At 56.3% G+C, this 27,858-nt stretch overlaps 1 protein-coding gene across 1 annotated transcript in view; it reads right to left on the bottom strand.

The window, feature by feature from the left end:
• Positions 1-27,858, bottom strand: part of LOC143696053 (uncharacterized) — a 1,205,294-nt gene that overhangs the window by 761,553 nt on the left and 415,883 nt on the right. The gene's annotated exons all lie outside the window — the stretch shown is intronic.

Here is a 27,858-nt window from a genome sequence, read left to right as displayed (position 1 = left end):
AGGTATTAAATCACACAAAGTACATAAAAAGCTGGGTGCGCCAGACGTGATTTTGGTCTGGATAACATACTGGTCTTCCCATCTAATCAGTGACCATTTGAAGGGTTGATGTGAATACCCTTCTGCCCCTGAACTTGTTACGATGCACCAGAAAAGAATTAAGGCTTGTAATTTGGGGCTGTCATTGTCGGAGCTCAGGTTGAATTTTACCTTTGGTTTCCCCAGTGGTGGGTTACCAATCCTGGGGCAGGACAGCCAACATTTCCTGGACATCCCATATGGGGGTCGGGGCTTCCGACGGACTCCACTGGTTATTACCTCTCTGCCTCGCCCGACGACTCGGTTGCTGCGAGCCTCGGGGTTTGCCATCTTCTCGGCAGCAGGGGTATTCTTCAGGAGCCGGATAAACCTCCCGTTTCCACTTTTTAGCACTGGCGGCCCAGTTATTAGCTTTTATTAATGAGAGGTCACGCCGCAAATTGGGGGCTTTCTTCCGACACACCACTTCCAGGATGTCCAGGAGAAAGGGGATCGGTTCGTTAGGGTGGTAGCAGAACCGATCAGGATTTACCCCTTTGGAAAAGGTTTCCCACCACTCGTCAGATCCAAGCTTTACCTCCCCCGTAGCAACTCTGCTACTAAGAATGATAGAAGTTAGTCTCCTCTCTTTCTCATAGCACGGCGTACAAATTCCCCTAGGTGTTCTACCACTCCGACAATGAGAGCACCAAGGTTTGTGACACAATTTACAGGAAAAGCATACAAGGGGGTGACAGTCACAATCTAACCAGTTACACTTTAACCTTATATCTTTGTTCTGTGCTTTTTCCCCCTTCCATGGGTGCCCTTTATGTTCTAATCACGGGGACTTAAAGTAGGGCTTTCTCAACTCGTCCTCTAAGAGTTTGCAATATCCAAGAGCCTCCTGATTCCCTATTAGCTGGGTTTGGAGATAATGGTTATCTCCAACCCAGATTATTATCCAAATCATTTATCAGTTCGTTTCAGCTTTAATTTGGTTTCTCCCGGGAGACTGCAAACCTCCCAGCTGTGAGGGGGTTTTACCGGTCCTTTTATGCGACTAGCATGAGTCCATCCTTTTTCAGCGGTTCGTATGGCTGCTTTTGTGGTGAGGAGTACTTGGAACGGTCCTTCCCACCTTGGAGTCAAGGGGTTTTCTTTCCAGCTTTTCACGAGCACCCAATCTCCTGGCTGTACCTGGTGTAAGATAAAATCTAAAGGAGGCCGTTGTGCTAACATACCTTTTTCCCATAATGCCTTTCTGTACTTTGTCAATTTCACCAAATATTTTTGCGTACATGTGTCATTAATGACAGGATGTTCGTTAGGATTTTCTAGGTTATACGGCATCCCATACATCATTTCAAAGGGTGATACCCCTAAATCAGCTCTAGGTCTTGTTCTTATATTTAGCAACGCTAGAGGAGTACATTTAACCCAGGTCAAATTGGTTTCTGCTACCAGTTTGGTCAATTGCTTTTTTATTTCCCCATTCATTCGTTCAACTCGTCCAGAGCTCTGGGGATGCCAGGGGGCATGTTGTTCCCACCGTATGCCCAGAGCTGTTGCTAAGTTTTGGGTAACTTGGGAAATAAAATGCGGCCCTCTATCTGAGTCAATGACTTCTGGGACCCCGTATCTCGGGATTATCTCTTCCATCAATATTTTCGTAACTACTTTGGCTGTTTCTCTTACGGTTGGGAAGGCTTCCACAAAATGTGTTAGGTGGTCCACCAAGACCAAGAAATATTTGGTTCTCCCTACTTTGGGGAGCTCGGTGAAATCTATCTGAATGTGGGAGAAAGGCCTTTTCGCTAGCGGTCGGCCTCCCTCCGGTAATTTTCTCAAATTTTTTTTTTTCTATTTACTTGTAAGCAAATTAGGCATCCTCTGGTTACTTGTTTGGCAATGTCCCAGATTCCCACACTCACATACTTTGCAGCAAAATAATCTACCAGTCCCTGTGATCCCCAATGTGTTTTTTTTTTTTTGATGTATCTTAGTCAGTAATCTATGTGCCGCATTTTGGTGGTCCCAATGGGGGTTCTGTAGGGGCCATTTAGTGTCCGCAGCCGGGCCTTGGACATGCTGCGTGTCCCAAATACGCATTCCTTCCCTTCTTATCATATTCCGTTCTTCAGTAGAGAACAGAATGCCCAAAATGGACTGCATTTCTTCCCAGGTATAGATGTTTGGTCCTAAGAACTGGTCGACCCTCTCGGCTACCCCAAAAGGGTCCTCTAATAAATGTCCCATGTCCTTCTTAAAGTCTCGTACATCTGCCGAACTCAAGGGGACAGTAATAAATCCTATACCCGCCTGTGGTCCACCCATGGGCATCTCCCGTAGAGGGAATAACCCCGTCTCAACCCTACTGCGGCTCCTTGTAATCGGGCCTTGGTAACCGGTTTGGTTAACCTCCCCTTGGTTACCCTCTTCATCATTGTTCGGTGCAGGTGGTTGTGGAGGTGGTGGGGCATTGGGTGCTGGCGGTGGGACATATGGGGGCGGTGCTATAATTAAGTCGCCCAAATGATTGTCCCTCTTCCCCTTTTTGTCCGGATCCCCTTTCCCTTCTCTTAATTGGAAAACATACACTTCGGGTCTTGCTACCCATATTTTGGCATAATCACTCTCCTCTTACGAGAAGGGCTCTTTAGAATTTACCCATAGGTTCAAGTCCTGTCGAACCCAGTCTTCAGATGATCCAAACATGGGCCAAAAAACTTTTTTTTTTTTTTTTTTTTTTTTGGAAATCTCTTTCCCACCCCATACTTCCATACAATAATGTATCATTCTGGCCCTATCCTTAGTCTCGGTCCCCGGGTAATGCTTCCAATTACTAAGCATAAATCCTAGGGGACTGTCCCTTGGAATGGGGGGGAGTTTGACTTGGGTTGGGGTCTTGCTTTTCCCCTGCCCCATTCGTCCGGAGTGCCTTCTTTCACTCTCAAATTCCTTTCACTTCCCCTTTTTCGTGGCCCGAGCCCTCGCGGGTCTGCGGGAACCGCACTACTCAAGGGTCCGCACTCACTTGGAGAGTCCGGCTGCCGGCCCCCCTCTCATTCACACTTGTCCACCGCCACACTCCGGGATCCCAACCCCGCCCGAACGGATTCCCTTTTATACTTACGCGTCCTGCGTCTTCCTCCGGACTCCGTGCACAGATTATTAAGGGGGTCACCGGTATAATTTGTCCCGTTTGCTTACTAGTATATATTTTAGGGTCGTCGGTGAGAGTGGCGGAGGTTCTCCCAGAGGGGCCACCCGGAAAGCACTGGATGAGGCGCCCCCCACTCTGGGTAGATCTTACCCGATCCAAACTCTCATCCGAGTCATGGCACCAAATTGTTATAAAATTGACTCAAAACAAGTAATTTCCAATCAAAGAATTTATTAATTATTGAAGCAGTTATACTACGTAAGCAAAGGCTCAGCGCTGGGCGACAGGGGAGTCTCCGCTCCACTACTGCCGCCCCAACTAGTTTCTGATTCAGTCCTTTTATCCTCTCCATCCTTCAGGAGTCCATGTTATCTCAGAGTTCTCTGCGCCTGCGCTGGTTGTTGCTAGGGGGTCATCCTTCTGTCTCCTGGTGGTGGGTGATAAAGGCTGCGGAGTCTTCCTCAGCTGTGTCTTCTTCACCCTATGTCCTTATTTGGTGACTTCTCCGTGGAAAATTACCAAAATCTTATGATTAATGCAATATGTGCCCTATCAAGCTTAAGCAAGCAAATATCCTGCCTTGCAGACTGTGCCCTATCAAGCTTAAGCAAGCAAATATCCTGCCTTGCAGACTGTTTATCTGCCCCTGCCCCTTCCCCAGCTTTTCCCTGGTCGTTATCTCTGTGAGTTATCTGCTTGTACCATTTGTCAGTGGGAAAGGTTTCCCTGCTGGGTGTTAATCTGCCCCTGCCCTTTCCCCAGCCTTTCCCTGGTCGTTATTTCTGTGAGTTATCTGTTTGTACCATTTGCTGGGTGGGACTATGTGTGGGCTCCTGCAACCCCTTCCCTGGTATCCTTGTAGCTCATATCTCATGAAGTAGTACAGAAATAGTCTGCAGACAACTATTGTAACACACTGGTCTCTTTTTCATGATGAACAAAATGTAGTCCCTCATCTCAATTCCCCCCCATTTATTTATAGTAAAGTTTTCCCAACATTCTCCATTTGCTGTTTCCCTTTGCAGCTTCACGCTGCTTTTTTTAAAAAAAGTATTAACTATTTAAGAGTTAAAAGTATCACGGTTAAAGCTCTTCAATTTTGCAAAATGCAACATAAAGGCGAACATGGAAAAACCCAGACCAAAAATTGATTCTCACCCTTCTGTCCCAAACCTACCTGACAATATAAAGTAGGACTATTATAAAAAATGTTTCTCATGTTGTAATCTTATCACTGAAACTGTAGGGAAAACAAAAACTCTCCAAGAATCTCTTTCGTGTGAGAGAGTCAAGGCATTACTTGGTTCTGGCCAGGATGTGCAACAGAAATACTTTCATCCACACATAGCCCGGCTGTGCAGAAAAAATCATTCCATGACATGTCAGTTTTACTCGATTTTTCCTAAACTTTACCTAGTCTGAACCAATCTAAATCCACTGCTTTAATGTTCATTGCTTCCAAGTCGTGTAAGTTTTTAGTGTCTGGTTTCCTATTAGACTCGGATTTCTTCCCCTCTGATGTGAATTCCGTCCACACTCCTGGATTTCCTTCTCAGCCTTTTCCAGACCAGGTGTCTCCAGCTGTGCCGGGGGCAGTGTCTGGGGTAGCTGTTGGTTGCTGTTTGCTGCGGGGCGTTGATGTTTTGTTGCTGGTCGTTATCTCTGTGGGTGTCTTTTGGGCTATTCCCAGTCTGTTCGGATGTTAAACTCGTCTCCATTGAGTGGTGGAGATGAGTTTAACATCCGAACAGACTGGGAACCCCTTAAATAAAACCTTTAAAATTTCTTTCCCAAAGGCAAACCTTTGAGTAGAGAAACCTTTCTGAGCAGAGAAAGAAGATTTAAAAGAAGCAGGATGGGTACATTTTGCAGCAATGCAGTCGCAGTCAGCCCAGAGTGTGGGTGTGACTGAGCCCCAGGGTGGAATTGTGCCGCGGTGCTCCCCAGCAGCTGTGGCAGTGCAGGCCCAGCCAGCGCTGGAGCTGCAGCAGCGGCAGCGAGGCTTGGCCGCAGTGGCTGGAGGTGCCAGGGGAGGGTGGCCAGGATTCCCGAGGGTTTGAGCAGAGGATCTGTGGGCAGGCCCAGGGGCTTGGCCCGCTGTGGAGCCCTGGCTGCTGCTGCGTTGCCTTCAGGGCAGGCTCAGGGGCGGCTCCCATGGTCCTGCTGCAGGCGGGAAGTGCAAATCTCCGGGGCTTCAGAGCCCCTGAGGCCAGGCTGAGGGGTCCCCCCGTGCTCAGCTGTGCTGGCGGCTGTTTCTGGCCTCAGGGACACTTGGCGTGGGCCCCTTGGCCACCAGTGGTGCTGCTTTGCACTCCTTAGGCAGGAGCCGATGGCCTGGCTGGGTGTTGGCAACAGCAAAGTCCCAGGGCAGGCTCTGTGCCAGCCCAGCTTCCTGGGGGAGAGATTCCACAGGAGACAGGATCCTGGCTACAGCCTGCCTTACATTTACATCCCTTATTTCCACCCTGCACTAGGTGGAGAATTGCCCAGGTAAGGAATTCCAGACATGAATTCCAAGGGAGATAATTGAATATCTGCCTTGGGTCTGGCTCTTTTTCTTGCCAAAGCCAATGGCAAAAGCTGTACCCATGGCATCTTGGTTTCCATCTCCAGCTTCCAAAGGTGTTTCTTTATTTCCCCATTCATTCTTTCTACCCAACCCGAGCTCTGGGCTTGCCAGGGGTTATGGAGGTCCCATTGTATTCCTAAAGCTGCCATAACCCCCTGAAGGGTCTTTCCTGTAAAATGAGTTCCCCATCTGAATCTATTGCTTCCACAATCCATTATTTTTGAATTATTTGTTTTAGCAATAGGTTAATAAGTGATCCAGTGCTTGCTGAAGCAGTCAGAATTGCTTTTGCCCCCCTGTTAGGTGCCATGGTGTCAGCAGAAGATTTTGAAGCCTTCCTGCTCAGGGCATTTCAGTGCCAGGCTCTTACAAGCACCCACAGCTCCGTGGGTTGAGCTGAGCATGGGCCGGTGACCTGCGCTTTGTCTGATTCCCCTTCCTTAATAACAGCCTGTCTTGTAGCTCTTTTCCCTTCTGCTGCCCTTGCAGAGCCATCCACAAACACATTGTCTCCCTCAGGCCAGGGAATGTCCCATCAATCTCTCCCAGCCTGGCTCGGGAGCTCTGTCCCTTGAGTGCAGTCCTGGGTTCCTTGCCAGCCCCTCTCCAGGCTGTTCAAACAGGAGGCTGGGTTAAACCCTTGCCCTGTCCTCAGTTCTGAATCCTCCTGTGCCACTGAACAAGTTTCATACTGTAATCACCGAGCCCTGCTCATCCATTGAGAGGCTCTTTTGGTTGTCAAAGCTTTAACTTGATGCCAGACTTGAACTCTAGGAGATCCTCCTGTTGTCATCAGTTTTCAGGCCTCTGCTCCCACGGAAGCTGTGGCTGCACAATTCTGCAGACAATGAGGCTGCTCTCTGGCCACTGGGTTAAACATTTTAGCACAAGAATTCCTTTGGCAAGACCCTGTTTAACGTCCACCTATAATTCAAATTCTTTTTCCCTGTCTGGAAGGCCCAGGCCACTCGCCTCAGTTAATCTTAATTTTAACACTTGAAAATTCTGTGTTTCCTCCTTGTGTCCATCCATCCAGTTTGTTGACTGGCAAGATAGGAGTGTTGTAGGGAGACACCCTTGGCTCCAAAAGCCCTGCCTTTAACAGGGACTCAATACCAGGCTGTAAGCCCTTCCTTCCCTCTCTTGGAACAGGGTAGTGCTTGTCCTGGTTGCTTTAATTTGTAGAGGCTCCATATCTAATTTTCTGTATTTCCCTGGGGCTGCCCACACTTCTGGGTTCACTTCAGCATAGGCCTTGTCAGACTTTTGACACAGAGGTACAACAGAACTGGCCTCTGTATCCCTTTTTACAGTATTAAAATCCAGCTCTCAAACTCCTTCCTAGTTAATTACAATCACAGGAAGAAGAAAAAGAAATTTTTTTCAAACCTATCCCCCACAGCTTCTAATAGTGGTTGAACAAATCATACCTGCTCATCTTTCCCACTCATTCCCTTAAAAATTAAAATATTCCTTTACTATTTTCCCCTTTAGGTCTAAGATTCAGAGCAGATTGAGAGGCCCCTGTGTCCATCAGGAAATGCCTCCTCTCAATGCAGACCCACCTGAATGTTCTCAAGGGCTCCAGTGTGGAGGGTCCCTGGTGTGATGGGAGCTGTGACAGCCCTGCCAATCCATGTCCATCACGGGCTGGACTTGCTGGTCCTGAGGGTGCTGCTGTCTCTGCTTGCAGTGTCCTTGTGCCCTGCAGCCGGAGCCCTGATTCCTTGCCAGGGGCTGTTTGGGTGGGCTGTGCCCTGCCGAGGAGGGCAATGCCTCTGCCGGGTGCTTGTGGCCGAGCCGTGCCCTGGGTGCCGGGGCCCCCTTGGGCCCTGGGGCTGATCCCTCAGGGGCTGTAGGAGCTCTGCCCTGGCCTTTGCCTTCAGCTTGGCCTTTTGCTGCTCCCTTCTTGCATTCACCTGCTGGGCCTTTGTGCCCAAGTGCTGCAGGGCCTTCTTCTGCCCCTCCTGCAGCCCCCCTCAGTGCCTGTGGGTGCTTGTCTTGCTTTACAAGACAGGTGTCTGCTTGGGAAGGCAGAAAAAGCCTCTCTTGGAATGGAGAATGCAAACCCCCTCCCTCTTAATTTTTAGGATAGTGAAATCAAGGGGCTCTCAGGCAAAGATATGGGATTAGGAATAACGGTTCTTTCCTAGTGTGTATAATATAATAATAGTAGTGTGTATCAACAGCTCCGGCAGTGACAACAAACAGAGCCCGGAGCCGGTCCCGGCCTTTCGGCCGCGGCGCTTTCCCCTTGGGTGCAGTTCCGGGCACGGCCGGCAGGGGCGCCGGTGGCTCCCGCGGGGCGGGGCAGCGCATCCCTGCCATGGGAACCTCTCTTAACGGCAATAGAGCAATCCCTTCATCTAACTCTTTCACTTTTTTACCTTCTGTAGCCTTTCTCCCGTGTTTTGAGAAAGAATTTGGAGAGGGCTGCCTTTTAACTGAGCTCCTAGTGTTTCGATAAGGTGCTTCCTGTAGAGAGAGGGCGTTTCCCTGAACAGCAGGAGCTGTGGTTACCAAGGGGACGTAACTCAGAGCAGGAGGGGTCAGGGGAGGATATCCCGCCGAGGCTCGGTCGGAGTGTGGGCAGGGTGTGCTGCCGGAATGGCCAGAGGGGGATCTTCCCGTGGAGGCCGAGCCGGAGCGTGGGCAGCCCCCACATGGCTTCTGGCGGCTGATCCGGCAGCTCCCGGCAGAGAAAAGGCAGGTGGGAGACCCCGGCAGCAGCAGCAGCGGCGCTGCCCAGCGCAGCTGGCACGGGCAGGGCAGCCGGGGATGGGATGGCTGGGACCCGCCCTCGGTGCGGTCGGCGCGGTGACCTCGGCCCACGCGGCAGGACAGAGCAACCCCATCTTGCCCAGCATGGCCGGCAGAGCGGCCGCGGGCCGGGCAGTGGGGCCAGGGCACACAAATTCACCGCCAGCGCCGGGGCAGGTGGAGCTGCCCTGGGCAGTGAGCCCGCACCTGGGATGGAAACCGGGGCAGGCGGAGCTGAGGCGGGCAGCGAGCCGGGACCCGGGACAGGCGCCTCGGCCGCCAACGGAGGGGGCAAGAGCTGCAGAGGATCCCACTCTCTTTCTGACTTTTCCACTTGTTCCCCTCCCTTTCATTTCCCCTTTTTATTTTCTTGGTTTTTTCCTCGGGTGTTTCTGATACTCCAAAGATTTTTATTCTCCTAAAATCTCCTGTCTAACATATGGCATCTTCTCTTTCTTCTAGATTAAATGGGTTTTTTTCCAAATAAATCCAGAACCTAACAAATCTAAACTTCTGCTTGGATATTTTGAAATAATTTTGGATTATTCTTCTGCTTGGATATTTTGAAAAACAAGCTAACTCATGACCTCCTAATGTTGTTTTTCTCATCACCTTTTTATTTATCCTTTGGCAAATTAAGCATCTTTCAGTGACTTGCTTTGCTACACCAAAAATCCCAGTGCACCCAGAATTCCTTAAAAAATGATCACACAAAGCTTGAGTACGCCAGTGGGGTTTCTGATGCACGTCTTCTAATCTTTTCCTAGTAAGCACATTTTATTAAGTCATGTAGAAGTTTCTATTACCCTGATTTATCTTGTTCATTTCCTATCTTGTTTAATTCTTTTTTCTCGGCTTCCCTAAGCTTTGGAATTTGCAGTTTTTCCTCGTTTGGAGTTAATATTAAAGAAACTCTTTCAGCTCCATTTTCTGCTGTATCCTTAGCTTTGTGATCTGCCCCCAGTTTACCCAGTTTGCCTCTCCTTTGGCCCGGGCCGGGTTCCCCCCGCCCGCAGCGGCTGGGAGCAGCCGAGAGCCCCGCGCTGCCCATGCCGACCTGGCCCGGCTCCATGGCCGCTGCTGCCGCGGGCTGCGAGGGCTGCGGGAACGGGGCACCGAGGGTGTGGCTGCTGCTGGGGGAGGAGGAGGAGGGAGGGAAGGGCAGGGATGGAGGGGGAGGAGGAGGCGGGGTAAGGGGAGAGGAGGAGGAAAGGGAGGAGGGATGGAAGGGGAGGGATGAAGGCGGAGAGAGAGCAGCGATGGAAGGAGGAGAAGGAGGTGGGGTTAGGGAGGAGGAGAAGGGATGGAAGGGCAGGGATGGAAGTTGAGAAGCCGGTGGGGATAACAGAGGAGCTGGAGGGGGGATGGAAGAGGACGATGGGAGGAAGAGGAAGAGGAGGGACAAAGGCGGATCAAGGCTGAGCTGCGGGAGCCACGCGGTCTCGATCCCTGCCTGAATTCGCAGCCCCCACCTGTGGGATCATCGCCCCCCCCATGGCGCAGGTAAGTGGGGAGGGGGAGCCCGGCCCGGATATCCCGGGGGGTCCCTGGGTTGGGTTTTTGGGGGGATGTTTGGAGAATGAAGAAGTCCAAGGCTGAGCGGAAAAGGCCCCTCGGGGGGACATCGGGGGGTGGCGGTGGCGGCTGCCGGCAGAGGCAGCCTGGAGGAGCAGAGCCCTGTGTCCCCCAGGAGGCCAAAGTGGGGAGGCCAGAGAGGGGGGAGCGCCGCCATTGGCGGGAGCCTCAAGAGCCTGGAGAGGGGCAGGGGGGACTCCTTGGAGCCGCTGCAGCCCAGAGCAGAGAATGAGGGGAGAAGGGAGCCCGGGAGCCCAAAGAGCCCCGGCATCCCGAAATGGGGAGAGCCAAGAGGGGGGAGCTTTTGGCATTGCTGGCACTGCCAGCAGCCTGGGCAGGGCGGGCACCCAGGAGAAGGGGGACCCCCAATCCAAGTTTGACCCCAGCAGCTGGGACAGGGGGTAACCCCTGAACACCAGAGGGGAGGGATCAGGGATGGGGAACTCCTGGAAGGCTTTTTCATGGCTGAATCTTGGTGTTTGGGAGGGTTTTCTGGAGCCCAGATGGCCGGTGACTTGTAGAGATGGACTTGGGTGGGGGGAACTTCAAACTCCAGGTGCTCATCCCTTGTTTTCTCCAAACCAGGATTTCACATTGCCAACCCCTGTGAGGCTGTGAGGAAGAGGAAGATCCTCTGGGACACTGAGGCAGGTGAGGAGGAAGTCAGTGCCCCTTTCCCCTCTGTGCTGCTCCATCTCCCAGCCCAGCAGGGCCCCCAGCTGCAGCACAGCCCTGGGGGGATCTCGTTGCCCTTGCCTGTGGCACGGAGGCAAATCCCATGCTGTCCTTGTCCTTCCTCGCCCAGAGCAGGAGCTGAGCATGGAGAGCAGGGAGGACAAATGCCCGCGGCAGAACCTGGTGGCAGAGGCCGTTTTGAGCGGCTCCACGGCGCAGGAAGCCAACGGGGAGGAAAAGGCCCGGAGATGCCGCAGGAGGAGGGGCTGCAAACGCAGATGGCGGGGATGTGAGGGGGAAAGAGGCAGCCTGGGCCGGGAAGGCGGCCGGAGATGGAGCCAGAGCTCAGAGCTCGTGCTCCATGAGCAGCTCCATGATGGGGAGAAGCCCCACACATGCATGGAGTGTGGGAAGAGCTTCAGGTGGAACTCCGAGCTGATCAGGCACCAGAGGACCCACACTGGGGAACGGCCCTACGAGTGTGGGGAGTGTGGGAAGAGCTTCAGCCAGAGCTCCCACCTGATCAGCCACCAGAGGACCCACACTGGGGAGAGGCCCTATGAGTGTGGGGAGTGTGGGAAGAGCTTCAGCTGCAGCTCCAGCCTGATCAGCCACCAGAGGAGCCACACTGGGGAGAGGCCCTATGAGTGCTCCAAGTGTGGGAAGAGGTTTCAGACCAGCTCCAGTCTCCTCCAGCACTATCGTATTCACACAGAGGAGAGGCCCTTCCAATGCCCCGACTGCGGGAAGGGATTCCAGCGTAACTCCCACCTCGTCACCCATCGGCGCATCCACACTGGGGAGAGGCCCTACGAGTGTGATAAATGCAGGAAGAGGTTTCAGACCAGCTCCAAGCTCCTCCGGCACTATTGGATTCACACAGAGGAGAGGCCCTTCCAATGCCCCGACTGCGGGAAGGGATTCAAGTACAACTCCCACCTCGTCAGGCACCAGCGCATCCACACTGGGGAGAGGCCCTACGAGTGTCCCCAGTGTGGGAAGAGCTTCTCCAGGAGCTCTCACTTGACCCAACACCAACGGAGGCACCGGTAAGGGAAGCCCTGCGAGTGCCCCGAGTGCGGGAAGAGCTTCGTGCGCTGCTGCAGCTCCATCCCCCACTGGAGGAGGCACTTTGGGCACAGCCCTGGTCACTCTCATTCCCTGTGATCCATGTTGGGAACACACCTGGCTGCTTCTCCTTTGGTTTGGCCTGAATTTTTTTCTCTTTTCCCTCTCTCTCTACTCCAAAATCCAAGAGGGATGGATCTGTCACCTCAAAACCACTCAAACCCCACTGAAAATAACTGAGTCTTAACCCCAAAAGGCTCAATCCTACCTCAAATTCCTTGTTCCCTCCTCAAAAAAACTCAATCCCATGCCAAACTCAATCCATTCCACACCCACCAGGGTGAGATGGGGTTGGAAGGAGATTGGGAGAAGTGGGATCCCAATTTGAAGCAATGGGATGAGGATTGTGTGGGATGTATTTGATAGCAAATAAAACTTTCAGAGTTACTGATTTCTGTCCCGTTCATTTTCAGTCAGTTCTGTTTGCAGAGTGCCACCTTCTCAGCTGATTCAATTCCTATAAAAATCCCATTTTTTAAATCATCTATCCCAAACAATCCAAAAACCAATATCAAAATAAAACCACCTGCACACAATTAATGTTTTAAAAATAATTTTAATTTTTCAAGAGTACTTAAGGATGTTATTAAAGTTTAATTTTTTGGTTAAAATGTCTGAGAAATTATAGTGGTGTTTGGTTTTGTGTTTAGTATATTTGTAATATGAATTGTTTTACTAAGAGGTGTTAGATGGCTTGTTTGTTTCTTTAGATTTTTTTATCTAAAGTACATTAGTCATCGAGTTAAAATTTTCAAAACGTATTTCTTGATATATAATTTGTTTATTTATATGCATTGGTAATATTATAGTAATACTTATTTTTGGTTTGAGTTAAATCATAGTTGGAGTGTTGTAAAGAAGAGTTGAGATTTTTTTTATTATAATTTATTTAATTTCAATTATTATTTCTTTGTTTATAATTTTATTGCAATTTGTTGAGGGGAGATGAAGGAAGTTCAAGGGCAGGAACATTTTTTCCTGGCTGGGAACTGGAATTCCAGACCCTGGGAGTGTATGCAGGACCCCACAGACTGGGATCAAATACGTACTGGGATCAAATATGGGCTGGGATCCTTTGGATTGGGGCTGCACAGGCTGGGACCATATGGATCAGGACCACACAGACTGGGATCAACTGGACTGGGATCAAATATGGGCTGGGACTGTTTTTTAAAGTAACTTTGTTATAAGTTTTTATTTCTGTTTTTAATTAAGCTCAGTGAAATAGCTGCTTGTGTTAAACTGCCTGCTTGGATGGGATAACATCCAATGCACACAGGATGAGGACACCTGTACAGATCTGCCAACTATCAGCACTCCCTGTCTGAAGGCAGAGTGCACCAAGGCCCAAAACCTGGAGGTGATAAAGAGAAGGAGCCAAAACCACAGCCAAGAAACACACATGCTCTGAAAAGGCAGACCCAGGGAGGGGCCATGTAAAATCATTCCTGGAATATGTAAAGTAGTTTATGGATATGCATGAGGGTCTATGAATATGCACCAGGCTGATGTAAGGGGAAAGGTATTTCAGGGCGATGCAGATTCCTTGGTTGTGGTTTTAGTCCATTTTTATCACCTCCAGTTTTTGGGCTTTGGTCTACTCTGACTCTGAGAAATTGAGGTTTTGGGATTTTTAGTATGTTGTGGATGGAAGCAAAATGGAAGGCACAGTGTTTTGTCCTGGGTTTCTTCTTCATGCTTCTTCCTTCTTCTTCATGGGTTTGGGTGGCTTTTTGTATTTGGGCAGAAATTCCACATTGCAGGCTCTTTGGGATCAGTTATTGGGTTAAAAGGGAAAATAATCTAGGTGTCAGTTCCTAATTGGATAGTTTAGTCTGAAAAGACCTTGGAACAAGAGATTGTTGGCCATTTTGTGCCTTCTAATGAAAAGCTGCTGAACTCCCAGTAATGAGGCTGTTTTACTGATAAGAAATAATAAACACTTGAGTCTGAACATGAATTACTGTCTCAAGTGCCTTCAATCCAGAGCCAGTGAAACCAACAACTGGTACCCCACAGCTTGAGGTAGTGCCAAGGCAGAACTTGTTCATGCTCTTTTCCCCTGGTGATTTTCTACTCCCGTCCAGACTCTGATAGCAAAGCCGTGCTGGTGACAAAAGATTGACCTTGGCATCCTGGGGCACTTTCTGGGTGGGTGTTTGAATCTGCTTTTCCAGGCCTCGGGCTGAGCAGGGTGAGGCCGAGGCCTGGGCCCCTCCAGGCGGCGCCGGGAGCGCCCGGGGCAGCGGCGAGGGGCGGCCCTGAGGGGCGGCACAGGGGGCATTTCCCCCGAGCGGGCGGGCGGGCGGGCGGCGGGGAAAGGCGCCCTGGGCACAAGGGCAGGCACAAGGGCCCCGGCTCTCTGCAGTGCGGGCGGCCCAGCGCCAATCGCTGCTCCCGGAGCCGCTGCCAGGGCCGGGTCTCCTCCCCGCCGCTGACCCTGCACCTGCAGCGCTGCCTCCGCCTCTGCCGGGCTCCCCGGCACGGACGGCAAGGACGTGGACACGCTGCAGCAGGGGCCCAGCAGGGACACCCAGATGGTGCCGGGGCTGCAGCTCCTCTCCTGCAAGGAAAGGCTGACACAGCTCGGCTTCTTCAGCCTGGGAAAGAGACCCAGCCTTGATCCAGCTGCGGCCTTCCAGTACCTGAGGGCAACACACAAGAAAGCTGGACAGGGACTTTGTACGAGGGCAGGCAAGGACAGGACAAGGGAGCATGGATCCAAATGGAGAGAGATTAGGTTTAGGTAAGGGATTTAGAAAAAAGACTCTCCTGGAACAGGTTGCCCAGAGAAGGTGGGCATGTCCCGTCCCTGACAGTGTTCCAGGCCAGGCTGCATGGAGCTCTAGACAAGCCGGTCCAGTGCAAGGGGTCCCCAGCCACAGCAGGGGGGTTGCAGCCATGGGATTTTCCAGATCCCTTCCAAGCCAAACCATGCCACGACTCCATGATTCTGGGATACTTCCCCTCCTCATCCTCTGGCAGAAAAAGAAACTTGGCCCCAAGTTCCACACTGCAGACCATGTCTTTTGGCAGCCTGCAACTGTGTCAACAGAGGATGAAAAGAGATGACATTACTGACACGATTTTCCTTTTCTATTTGAAAAGTAAATGCTCTGCTCCTGTCCACTCTGGCAAAATTGTCAGAAGAGGCAATTGTTCCCCATGAAAATCTTGGTCTCATGCAAAGAAGAAAGAAGCCAGAAGCCAACACTCTTCGTTATTGCTACGTTGTTTTCTTTGGTTACTTCTCTAATAGGAATGACTTTGGGGTGTGATCTGTTTGTTTCTCTCTTTCGTTCCTTGGGGCGCGCGGCGGCTCCTCCGTTGGGTTCGCGGGGGCAACGGAGGAACGGCCGCGAGCTCCGGCGGCTCCGCAGCAGCAGCAGCAGCACCAGCAGCAGCACCAGCAGCGCTTCTCTCGATCGGTTTTCTGCTCGACTTCCCACTCGCTCGACATCCCCTTCTCCCTCTCACACTCACGCTACTCCCGTTCTGTCCCGTGCCGTCCATGTTCCGCCTCTCCCAGCCCGGCTGATGCCGCGTCCCGCAAGGCGCGCCTCGGCGGAGCCGCCCCGTGCCCGCCCCTGCCCGGCCCGCCGTGGTTCCGCCTCGGCCGGGCTCTCTCTGTCCTGGCTGTGGCGCCGCTGGAAGAGCCGCTCGCTCTGGTGCTGGCGGAGCAGCGCGGGCTTTTGGCTGCGCCTGGCGCGGGCTCTGGCCCAGCCCCGGCCGAGGCCCCGGCCCCGAACGAAGCCCCTGCCGCGGTTCTGCCCGCAGCCGCCCCGCTGCCGCCCGGCTCCCGCCCCGTGGCCGACAGCGTGGCCGGCAGCTGCCCCGCAGCTCGGCAAGCAGCAGCGTGCCGCGCGGGCGGGTGCCCCGGGCAGAAGAGCGGCAGCGCGGTGCCGCCTGCACGGGCGGAGAGGCCTCCCCTAGAGCAGCTCTAGCGGCAGGGCCTGCTGCTGGGCAGCGGCGGCTGCGGCAGCGTTTACTCCGGTCCCCGCCTCGCCGATGGCGCCCCGGGAAGAGACGGGGCTGGCTCGGAGGGCGGCGGCGGGCGGCGGGCGATGAGCTCGGCCCGCCGCTGGCCTTGGCTCGCAGGTGGCCATCAAGCGAGTGTCCGGGAGCGCATCTCGGAGTGGGCACGGCTGGGGAGTGAGCGGGGCCAGCGGGAGGAGCCGGCGGGGCGTGCCGGGCGGGGCTGAGGCGAGGCCCGGCAGGGCGGCAGCCGGAACACTGCGAGGGCAGCAAGCGTGGAGTGAGCGGGGGCCGCGCAGCGCCCCAGGCCGGGCCATGGCGAGCCGCGGCGGGGCCGGGCAGGGGCTGCCCAAGGCGCGGCTCAGCATCGGCCCCGCTGACGGCATCGCGGTCCCCCCGCAGCACAAGGGCGCCCTTGTGCCCCTGGAGCTGGCGCTGCTGTGGATGGTGTCACGGCCTGGCTTCCCCAGCGTCGTGAGGCTCTTGGACTGGTTTGAGGTGCCCGAGGGCTTCGCGCTGCTCATGGAGCGTCCGCAGCGCTGTCAGCACCTCTGGTACTTCCTGCACGAGCGGCGGTTCCTGACGGAGCCCGTGGCGCGGGGGCTGTTCCGCCAGGTGCTGGAGGCCATGGGGCACTGCAGCAGCCGCGGCGTCCTGCACCCCCACATCAAGGCCGAGAACGTCCTCGTCGACCTGGCCACAGGCGAGGCAAAGCTCATCGACTTCGGCTGCGGCACGATCCTCCAGGACACGTTCTACACCCGGATGTCAGGTGAGCCCAAAGCCGGGGCCCAGCTGGGCAGCAGAAGTTCCCCCCTTGGCTGGCAGAGGGGGAAGAGGGAGGGAAGGAAGGAGGGAAGGAAGGAGGGGGAATCCATCTTCAGCCAGCTGCAGCCAAGTTGCTTTTTGGCAGGGCAGGGCCTGGCTGTTGTGGAACGGGAGCTGGCTGGGAGGGAGGGAGCAGCATGGGCCTGATGAGCTGCGCCCGTGTCCCATAGGAACGCTGGAGTACAGCCCACCGGAGTGGATCCTCTTTGGCTGCTACCATGGCCAGCCAGCCACCATCTGGTCCCTGGGCATCCTGCTCTATGAGCTGCTCTGAGGGCACCTTCCTTTCCACACCAACGAGGACATCGTCCGGGGCCAGCTCTTCTTCCTGCCCCGGGTGTCTCAAGGTGGGGATGCGCCTTCAAGGCACGAGGGGAAGAATGAACGGGGTTGGGAGGGGCGGCTGGCACATAAGCGTCCTGCTCTTGCAGCTGGTGAGGAGGTGGATCTCCTGGGCTTAGCTGGAGGAGGTGGCACCTGTGCCTCTGTGCTGGTGTCCTCCGCAAGAGAGGATCGATAGGAAGCTTTTGGCTGCAGCTCTGAGCACTCCTGGTGTGGCCTGGGCACTGTGGAATGTGGGAGAGCATGGACAGGAGCCTTATCCCGCTGAGCGGCGGTTTCTGGTTTCTCTCCGCAGAGTGCCAGCACCTCATCAGGTGGTGTTTATGCATGGAGCCCACAGACAGGCCAGCTCTGGAGGACCTTTTTGAGCATTCTTGGCTGCAGGAGCCCTGCCTGGCCCAGGAGACAGCAGAGATGCCTCCCTGTGCTCAGTAGGATCCAGGAGCCCAGCAAGCAGCAGCGGCACGCGTCTCGTGGCGCTGGAAGAAAACCCTGGAGCGTTTCCCTGCGGCCGCAGCGCGGAGGAGAGAGCGCAGCCGAGGAGATGCTGCTTCCGCTGGTCCCCGCGAGCTGTGGAGGGAGCGGCTCCGTGCTGCCCGTCCCATTGGAGAAGTGGTGGCAGTGCGGTGAAGGTGCCACGGACTGGGACAGGGGAAACATCCCCCTGCAGCTCAATGGCATCGTGATGTCCCCGCAAGCCGAGGCACAGCTGGCGCGTTCTTCTGGAGCACGACGTGGAGCTGGGAACACCATCCTGGAGCTGGCCGCTGGCGGGGCAGAGCCGATTGGCTTTGGCTGCGGCCCCTGCCTGGAGGACACGCTCTGCGCCCCGATGGAATCAAGATGAGTCCCCAGCCGGCGCAGGGGCGGGGGGATGCTGGTGCTCCCAGGCACGGCAGGGCTCGGCCTGGCCACGCACCGGTGGTTCCCCGCTCGGCGGCGCTGGGGAATATTAATTTTCCCTCCGGCCGCCGAGCTGCTTTTTGGCAGGACAGGGGATGGATGTTGTGGAAGGGGAGCCGGCTCCTGGCCTTGCTGACAGCTTCTGCCAGCCAGCCTGGCACGGGCTGAGGCGGGGGCAGCCAGCCTGACAAAAGCATCCATCCATGTGGATGGGGGCGGCAGAGGGGGACGGGTTCCCAAGCCGTGCCCCAGCTGGTCTGCTCTGCAGGCCCTTGAGGAAGGGGTGCGTTTATGGGCGGGAAAGGTGGGGATTTTCCCCACCCCTGGACAGGTTTAATTCTCACATGGAGTGGTCAGACCCTCCTCAGGCCCATGAAACGGTGACAGGCTTTGTGCTTTTTCTTGTTTCCAGGTCTTGTTTTGAATTGACTTTCATGCAATTGTTCTTTGTTTTTCCCAGGAGGATTACACCTGGTGCCCGGACTGGACAGGGAAGCGCCTGCAGCGTCCGTGGAGCGCGTCCAGTGCCAGCGCTGCCCCAGGGGCCACGGTCTGCAGGGACAGCCCCTTCCAGAAGGACGAGGACCTGGTTTGGGATCGGCTCCTCTCCTGGCAGCAGCTCTCCAGAGGTGGGCACCTGGCTCCACAGCTCGGCTGGCAGAAGGGCTCTGGGCAGGCGGCAGCGGGCACACGGGCATCCCGCTCTTGCAGCTGCTGAGGAGGTTGCTGTGCCGGGATTAAGCAGAGGAGGTGGAACGTGGCCTGCCCCGCTGCCCTTCTCTAAAAACAGAGAATGGGTCGGGAGGTTTGGGCTCTGAGCACAGCCAGCAGCCTGGCCCGGGCACAGGCCCTGGTGGGACAGGGGGACAGGAGCCTGCTGCCACTGACCGTGGCTCTCTGGTTTCTCTCCGCAGGCTGCCAGCACCTCATGCCATGGGAACGGCACCGCTCGGCCTGCCAGGCTGGGAGGGCTGGAGGGTGGCCGGTGTTCATTTGCTGTCAAAAATAAATTGGGTTTTTTTGTCATTGTCATCATCGGAGCGTTTCTTTCCTCCTTTTCCAAGCTCTTGGCCTCCCTTCCTCCAGGGTAATCTTTTTTCTCCTTCCTCAACCGCTTGATGGCATTTGGCAGGGGGGGTTAAGCAACGTGAAAAATTCAACAACAGCTCCTGTTGCCAACTGCAGCAGCCCCTTCAAGAGCCCTGAGCTTCCACCAAGGTCAGTGTGTGCCTTCCAAAAGGAAGCGCTTTGCAGTGATGGGGTTGTTGCCCTGCTGCAAAAGCTGGGAGGAAATCAAAAATGGAAAAATGTCAATTTGGCTCAACCACCGCCCAGGTTCTTCATCTTTTCCCTCTTCTCCATGATAGGCAGGCAGGGCTGGACTCCAGCAAGGTTCAAGTTCTTGGGGCTCTCTGGCATCAAAGGGATCAAGTAAACTCTTGTACGCAGGGACTACAACAGGGCTGCTTGTCAGAACCCAGGAAATTCCTCTGGCTGCCCTGGAGGACTCGAGCCCCTGCCCAGGGCGCTCAGAGACCCTGGCACAGAGCCCAAGACACCTGTGCCTTTGATTTAGCCCTTGGAAAAAACAACCTTATATGAAGAATTGCGAGCCATGACAGTTTCAGTAGAATGATAGTGAATTTATCCCAGGGTGAAAAATAGATTGTTGGGGTTTCTAGAATGGGGGTTCAGGGGGCAAGAGGGAGGAATCTGGGTGTGTCCAGCCTTTGTTCTTCTTTTTCTTCTTCTTCTTCTTGGCCTCCATCTTCTGCTGTGATGGTGGCACTTTTAGATTGGTTTAGAGTAGAAGCTCACTGTCTAGGTGATAGGTATTGGAAAGTAATTGTAAATATTGTACAGGTAGTTTTTAGGATTAAAAGATAACGCTGGCCTGGGGCAGGAGAAAGAATTTTATAGATAAGATACAAGAAACAACCTTGAGAGCCAGAAATGAAGAGCTCTGACTCCTTCTTCGAGCGCCGGGCTGGGAAAAGAGACTTTGGAACTTATCTCGGGCTCACTCTGACCAGCCAGAGACCCCGAGAGCATGAGTCCGTAAGACAAAATACTGAAGGATTGGCACCAAAACATAAATATCCATGTTGGTCGTGTCTTCTTGACCAAGCAATCCTTCAAAGCTCTTGTAACTACAAGTCTTGCGGCCCTGTGAGCCATGCGGTGCAGATGGGAGCCAAACTCACCCTTCCTGTCTATGGAGAAGAGAAGAAAAAGCAATGGCATCATCTGAAAAACTCAGAGGTCCGCTCTCTAGCTCCTTCCAAACTCCTTCAAATCACCCAAAGTGGGATTTAGCTTACAAATAGGTGTCAAGGACTCTCAGTGCTGGCTCTTGGACTCCAGAGCAGCTGCTTTAGAATCTTTCACAGAACCCTGTGCTGTTCTGTGGTGCCAGAAATGGATCATTTGAAGAAACTTTCCCAACTGACTTGCATGGAGGTTTGTTTGAAGGGTATTTGAGGAGAAAGGCTCCCGGCAGAGCTCTGGCCTTTGGCCTAGCTGTGTCCCCTGCTGATTGTCAAGTGTGCCATCAGCTGCAGGGCTTTCTGGGCTAAAACTATCATCAAGTCACTGGGACTTGCTCTTTTTGGCCTCTAAAAGCTGGACCCACTTTCGGGGCAAATTTGGAGACCTCATCTCTGGGTGGATGGAGCAGCTAGGATTTTCCCAGTTGCTGGGAATGGTTCTCCAGGCCCTGGGTGTAAAACGGGGCTGCCCAGCAAGTGCGGATCTGCAAGATGATAAACAATTGTCTTGGTTTGAAAAGACAGGTGTCTGCTAAGGAAGGCAGAAGCCTTCTCTGAAATGGAAAATGTCAATCCCCTCCCTTCACATGATTCTCATTTAGAAATTCAAATGCTCTCAGGGAAAGATATGGGGATAGGAACTGAGCCCGCAGAGCTGGGCAGCGTTTGCTGATGCTCTGAGCCCTTCCTAAAGATCCTGTGCAGGCTGTCTCAGACACCTGGGGCCAGGGATTCCTTCCAAGCTGGGCCACTTTGGCTGGGCCGGGGGCGGCCCCGGGGCAGAAGGCAGTGTGTGCAAGGGCCCTGGCTGGCACGCTGCAGCACGGTCACCGTGCCATGGAACGGAAGCCGGTGTCCAAGGCCCCTTTGTGACACGTGGGAAATAGAAGCTTGCCCGGCTGCTGGCAACACGCAACGGGGCACAAGGGGACAGAGCGGTGCCGTGAGGAGCCCCCGCACAGCGCACTCGCTCCCGTCTGACCCGGAGCTTCTCCGCGGCGCTGTTCCTGCAGCTGAGCTCGAGGCCAGAGCACAGGACTTGCTGACCCGTGGCCTTCCTGAGGCTTCTATTCTGCAGCTGCCCTCAAGGGCAGAGCGTGGGACTTGGTGCCCCGGAGCTTTCCCAAGGCATCTCTCCTGCAAGTAGCTCCAGGCACAGCCATGGAGCAGAGACCCCCGAGAGTGCCCAAGCTGGCCTGGGTGGAGGAGGAGGAGGAGGAAGAAGAAGGCCCTGGAGCTGCTCCAGCACAGGAGACAGAAGAGGTGGTGCCGTTCCATCCACCGCAGGAGGGTGAGTGGCAGAGCTGGGCTGCAGGGCTGGAGCCTGTGCCAATTGGCGCCATGCCATGCCATGCCATGCCATGCCATGCCATGCCATGCCATGCCATGCCATGCCATGCCATGCCATCCCCTGGGGAAATCCCCATGGACAGGAGGGAAGAGGGGCCGCGCAGACACCCCACAGTGGCCGTGCTCCATCCCCTGGGGCATCCCGGGGCTCTCCCTGCCTGGGCAGCGCAGGGCTGGGCTGTGTTCTCCGGCCTCTCCCGCAGCCCCTCAGCTCTGGCTGCACTCGCTCTTTGCCAGATGCAGCCCTGGAGCGCACACAAGAGCAGGAATCCAGCCGTGGCCGCTTCCGCAGAACAGCGCAGGTACCTGCAGCCTCCCCCACCTGGGCTGGGCCTGCTGTCCCTGCTCAGCCCAGCACCGTGTGTGCAGCACTCCATGCAACATCCCCGGCCTCTTGCCCTTCTCCTACAGCTCGTCTGCGACTTTATCCGGAGCATTGGGCAGGAAGAGACCAGCACCATGGGCACTGGGCTCAGAGCTCACTCAGAGCTCCTCAGTCATGAGACCAGTGCCGCCCTGCTGGATTTGCTCCTGGAGAAGGCTGTTGCCAGGCCAGAACAAGTGAGCAGCCTGGGGCCAGGCTTCAATTCCCCCATGAGTCCTGTGGCTTCCCCAGCCACGCCTGCTGGTCCCTGGGAGCCTTTGAGGCCATGGCAGTGCGCTGGCAAGGGAAGCACTTCTCTGGGGACCCTGGGGACATGGCTCCCTCTGGCAGCTTTCCAAGTCTCCCCGTGCCTTCTCCAGGTGCCCGCCATGGTGAGGTCCATTCACCGATGGCTCCTGGCCAATGATTCTGCCCAGCACAGGCTGGACAAGGCCCTGCTGAATCTCACCAGAGCACACCCGGGTGAGGCAGTGGTGACGCTCCTGCGTGCGGCCCCGTCCTGTGACAGGTATGGGGCCCACCTGCCCAGAGGGCTCAGGCCTTCCCAGCCCATCACCCTGTACCGCCTGGCCCAGGTGTCTGAGCAACAGAGAGTTCCAGGGCCCTCTGGCTGCTGCCTTTCCCAGTCCTGGCACGTCAGCCCCCGAGCCTGCTGCCATGCCCCCTTGCCGTCCCTCAGGGGCCTGTCCCCACAGGGCTGGGCTGCCTGGCTGCCGCTGGCCAGGCCCAGTGGGCAGAGGCAGGGCCAGTAGTCAGCCCGGGCCCCTAGGGATGCCCAGGCCACGGTGCTGTGTCTGAGACCCCCCTGAGACAGAGCTCTAACCCCTCAGAGCTGCCATCTCCATGTGGAAGACCATCATGTGCTCGTCCAGGACTGCGGAGCCAGTGCTGCTGATCCTCCTGGATGTGCTGGGCAGCTGGCCAGAGCGCAGCACGTGCACCTCCGATGGGGACAAAACGGGTGTCTTTGGCCTGGCTGTGAGTTTCAGCAAGTGGCCTTTGCTGGCCCCAAGGCCGCCTCTCCAGCAGCTCTCCATCCTCCTTCCCCCACTGCATCTCCCTGCCTCAGGCGCTGGCCTGAAACCTGGCCCAGGGGCAGCCTCAGGCCCACCAGGCCCCGTGCTCCCCCTGCCAAGGTCTCTCCGGGCCTCTCCCTGCCCTGCTCGGGCCCTGCCCCAGGGACACCTGGGCACTGAGCGCTGTCTCGGGGGGCTTTGTCCCTTGCAGGCAACTGTGGTGATGTGGAAGATGCTCCAGGAGCCCCATGTGCCACGTGTAGTGACGTCGTATTTCCCCCAGCTATTTGTGCATCTGCTCTTCCAAGTGTTCTTCAGCACAGAAGAGATGCCAGAGGAGGTCGATGCCTTCTGGAAGGAATGCCTGCAAGAGCACGGCCTTGCCACCAGCCCCAACAGGTGCTCCATGCCAGTCCTCCTGTCCCTGCCACGTGGCCTGCCAAGGAGCCAGTGCTGCCAGGGTGACCTGGCCTTTGCTGTGCACACAGGTTTGCAGTGCAGAGCCTGAAGTCCCTGCTCTGCCGAAAGCAGTACAAGGAGGTGGTGCTGTCAGTGGAACGCAAGCGTGGCTGGGACACGCTGCTCGGTGCTGACACCCGCCACTATGCCGTGGGTCTGCTGGCCAGGTGAGACTCCCCTTCTCCCCATTGCTCCCGGCATTTGTGCCCTGTGCCCGGGCTGTCCCACACAGTCCCCGTGGCCCTGGGACACAGGGCCTTGTCACCGAGGGTCGGCCAAGCAGAATGGAAAAGACTGGGAGGGGAGAGAGCACAGGAGGAGACACCTCCTAAAGGGCCCAGGTCCCCTTGCAGGATGGTGGTGAAAGACCAGCAGGCTCTGCCAGCCTGTCCTTGGAGAGATTTGCTCAGGTTCCTGGTCCCTTTTTCGCCCTCCTAGGGAGATGCGCCATGCTTGTCTTGGGTTGGGTTCCAGTATTGCACTCCACCTCCTCTGGCTGCTCAGCACACAGGAGCCACACTGGGATCTGCCCGCCCTGGCGTTCCTTGTGGAGGTGAGCCGGGTGTGCAGCGCTGCCTGGCTGAGCTGCCTCCCAGCTCTCTGCCCTCTGGGAGCTGCAGCCGCCTGGGACGCTGCCCACGCCCTGTGCTGCTGCTGCTGCTGCTGCTGCTGCTGCTGCTGCTGCTGCTGCTGCTGCTGCTGCCTGGGCCCAGCCCTGTGCGGCTCCGGGCTCCTGCCGGCCGGCTCCCCCATCACTGGCCTGTGCCTTTCAGCTCCTCCAGTGCCTGGATGCCAGTGAATGTGGTGCCAGTGTTGTGAAGGTCTCTTCAAGGTACCTGCAGAGCGAGTGCAGGGAGAGGCGTCGCCTGGCGCTCAGGGCCCTGCTGGAGCTCATTGATGATCCCTCAATGGTGAGAAGGGGGCGGTGGCTGAAGCTGCGCTGGGAACGCAGTCACTTGGCCTGGCCTGGGCTTGGGGCACTGGGGCAGCTGCTCCCAGCTCTCCTGCCTCCCGCTTCAGCTGCCCGCGTGCTTCGGGACAGGCCTTTGGCCTCTGGGCCCTGCGGCAGCAGGATGGCCTTTCACAGACTTGTGTTCCGCACAGGCCCAAAGAATGTGGAGCCTGACCCAAAGCCTCATGGACCTACTGTGCGACAGTGATGCAGAGATAGCTGGCATGACCCTCATCACACTCAGCTTTCTATTCCTGCACAAATCACATATTCTGATGTCAACCCCCATTGCCCTGCAGCTGGCTGAGGCGCTCCTGCCACTCTTTGACCACGTAAGGCTCTGTGCCCCCAGCCACAGCCGCTGGCTGCTGCCTGGAAACTGTGTGCCCTGTGCATTTCCAGCCCTGTGCCCAGGGGGGCCTGCAGGAGCCAATGCTGAGGTAGTTTTTCTTTTTTTTTTTCCTACAGGATAATAGCCAGGTCCAGCTGCTCTCCATCAAACTCTTCCGAGACATGATGGAGTATTTGGAAGAGAGCGAAAAGCCTTTGGAAAGCCCTGTGCAACAGAGCTTGCTTGCACTCTTCTTCCACTGCCATGATGAGAATCAGCGTGTGGCAGAGGTGAGGACTCGTGGGCTGCTGCTGTCCCCCTGGCAGGGGGCTCGGCTGCCTCCTGCCCTGCGCCTGCTGGATCGCAGCCTCCTGCAGGCCATGGCACGGGGACGCGGGTGCCGTGCCCTGGGCTGTGGGGCCATCTCCGCGTCCCTGCTGCTCTCCAGGCTTCTCGGGAAGCGCTGCTTTGTGCGGTCAAGTTGATGAAGAGGAGGGATCTCAAGAAGCTGGTGAAGGAGCAGAAACTGTGCAAGTTCAGCGAGTGCCTGGTAAGGAGGGCCTGCAAGGCCCAGCCTCAGGCTGGAGAAGGCCCCTGAGGGCGGCGCTCAGTGTGTGGGCCGGGCAGCTGTGCCCCTGCCCGCTGCGGCAGCCAGAGGCCGCGCGGGCTCCTCTCCAGGCTCCCGAGGGCCCGAGCCGGGTGCCCGTGGAGCCCCGGCCCGGCGGGGCTGCGGGGCGGCACCGCGGCTCCCCGGGCAGCAGCCGGCCCGCTGCCCCCTGCCCTCGGGAGCCCTTGGCCGGCGGCTGCTGGCCGCGCCTCAGGGCTGTGCGGCCAGGGGAGGCCGGGGCTGGGCGCAGGCAGCGCCCGGCCCAGGAGCTGAGGCGGCGCCAAGCCTTCCCTCCTGCCGCTCTCTGCAGCTGGCAGAGGACAGGAGCCGAGCGGCCGAGCACCTGCGCCGGGCCCTGCGCTACCTGCAGAGCCCACAGGAGCCCCTGCGAGCGGCGGCCATCAGCTTCATGGGTGAGCCACGAGCCCGCGCTCCCTCCCCGGCCCGGCCCGCCGCAGCTCGGCCCCGGCCCCGCCTGCTGCCCCGGCAGCGCCAGCCGGGCCCGGCGCCGTGGAGCCCCGCCCGGCCTGGGCATTGCTGCTGCCGCCCTCTGGCAGCCGTGCCCTGGGGCGGCAGCGTGCGCCAAGGGCCGGGCTGAGCCCTGCCGGGCCAGCAGCCCGTGCGGCCACAGCGCCGGCAGCGCCGCTGGCAGGGAGCTGTGCCGCTGCCGCCGTGACAGGCTCTGTGTTCACAGGCATGGCCGGGCGGCGCCTGAGGGGGCAGCAGCGAGAGCTGCAGCTGATCTGCGCTGGTGAGTGAGGGCAGCGGGCTGGCAGCGGGGGCTGCCGGGGGGGAGCTGCAAGCCCTGCCCCGGCTGCGGAGGGCTCTGCTCCCGTGGCCAGAGCACACTGAGCTTTCAGGGCCACGGGGGCCATTGGTGGCCCGCAGCTTCGGCCTGATCGCCTTGCTCCCTGCTCCCTCCTGGCCATGGCAAGAGCCGGCTGGCATGGCCCTTGCAGGGGGCTCTCCTCGGCTCCCCGCACATCTGGCTCTGACCGTGGCTCTGTTGCTCTCTCTTGCAGCCCTTGAAGAAAAAACAAATGACATCAGCCTCGCCGTCGGAAGCCTGGCAATTCAAACGCTCTGCATCCTCAAGTCAGGAGAGCGGGCTCCCATCTCCAGCTTCCAGTGGCTCCGAAATCACCTGCGCAGGGCATGGAAGACACGGCCTCGTGTGTCACGGCTCGGCTGCCTGCCCTGCTGCAGCTCTGTGGAGAGCTGATCCCAGAAGCTCTTTTTGCTGGGGCCACCTGAGTCAGGAGGAATTTTCTTTTACTTCAAGAATGTTCTTTTTTTTTCCTTTACCATGTAAATATAGACTGTATTCTAATACACAGACTGCCAGGATCTATCTTTTGCTGCCCAGGGTGCGCAGGACCTAGGGGAAGAGGGGATAAAGGGTGCTTGTGCTCAGCCAGCTGCCCAGGCGTGCAGTGGGCAAGGGGAAATGGCCAGAAGGCCCTTGGCCTTTGGTGGTTCAGCTGAAGCCTTTGTGCTGCCCACAGAGCGGCTGGGCAGGGGCCGGAGCTGCGGGGATCCCTGCCAGAGCGCTGCCTGGAGATGGCCACAAGCCCTGTGCCAGGCAGGAAGCGCCATCCGTGCCCTCCTGCCCGTCTGCTGCTGGCTGCCTTGCTGAGGGCTCCCAGGTGCCTCTGCCTGGGGCTGCTCTGGAGCTGCTGTGGGGCTGCGGCGCTGCTGCCGGGCAGCTTGGCCGCGCTGGGGCAGGGCCTGAGGGGCTGGGGCGCTGGCAAGCCCTGAGCAATGGGGCTGTCAGAGGCCACAAGCAGCCCCCTGGCAGCCGCCTTCTTCCTGCCAGAGCTGACTTGCCAGGCGGATCCTGGGCACTCTGGAACTAACAGCATCAGTGTTATTAGAGAATGAAATTGATCAAAGATGTCTCAAGTCCCACCATTTCAGAGGTGTTTAAGGGGAAATTAAGGATTTGGGGACACATTCTGTGTGGAGTGCCCCTGTTGCTAAGAGGCAGGAATTTGATCTCACCCTTCTTGTGTTGCTAAGAACTCCTCCCCTGACCCAAACCCAAACTCCAGCCCTGGGATGCCCTATAAAAACCCCATGGCCCTGACTTTGCCCTGTCTATAGGGGGTCAGAAATGGACTCTGGAGCTTTCTGAAACCCAGACCCGTCTCGTTTGTTCCCGGCACCAGCAGCTGCAGCCTCCCTGGACACCATGAACTCTGGAGAATGGGGGCAGCCAGTGGGGACAGGTCCTGGACTGCAAGATAAGTGTGTGTTCTGTTTGCCATCTGTCAGTGGTGGGGCAGTTATCTTCTGTTCATTGGGCAGTTTCTCTCTTCCACAACCAATCCTCCCTCTGGGGAGGTGTGTTCCATTAGTAGGCCATTAATTATTAATTATTAATCTTCTGGTAATGGGCCACTGAGTGTCACTGCATGGCTGATTAAATAACATCATCCCATTGGGAGATGCTCCGCCCAGGGGGAGGAGCCAAGCATTCCTACCTGGATAGAATCTGAGATTTGGAACACTGTAGGCAGCCTTTTCCTCCTGGATTCCCAGAGGAGCAGCTG

Source organism: Agelaius phoeniceus, chromosome 28 (genome assembly GCF_051311805.1).
Source record: "Agelaius phoeniceus isolate bAgePho1 chromosome 28, bAgePho1.hap1, whole genome shotgun sequence".
NCBI classification, from domain to species: Eukaryota; Metazoa; Chordata; class Aves; order Passeriformes; family Icteridae; genus Agelaius; species Agelaius phoeniceus.
This window is presented reverse-complemented; position numbering and strand designations above follow the sequence as displayed.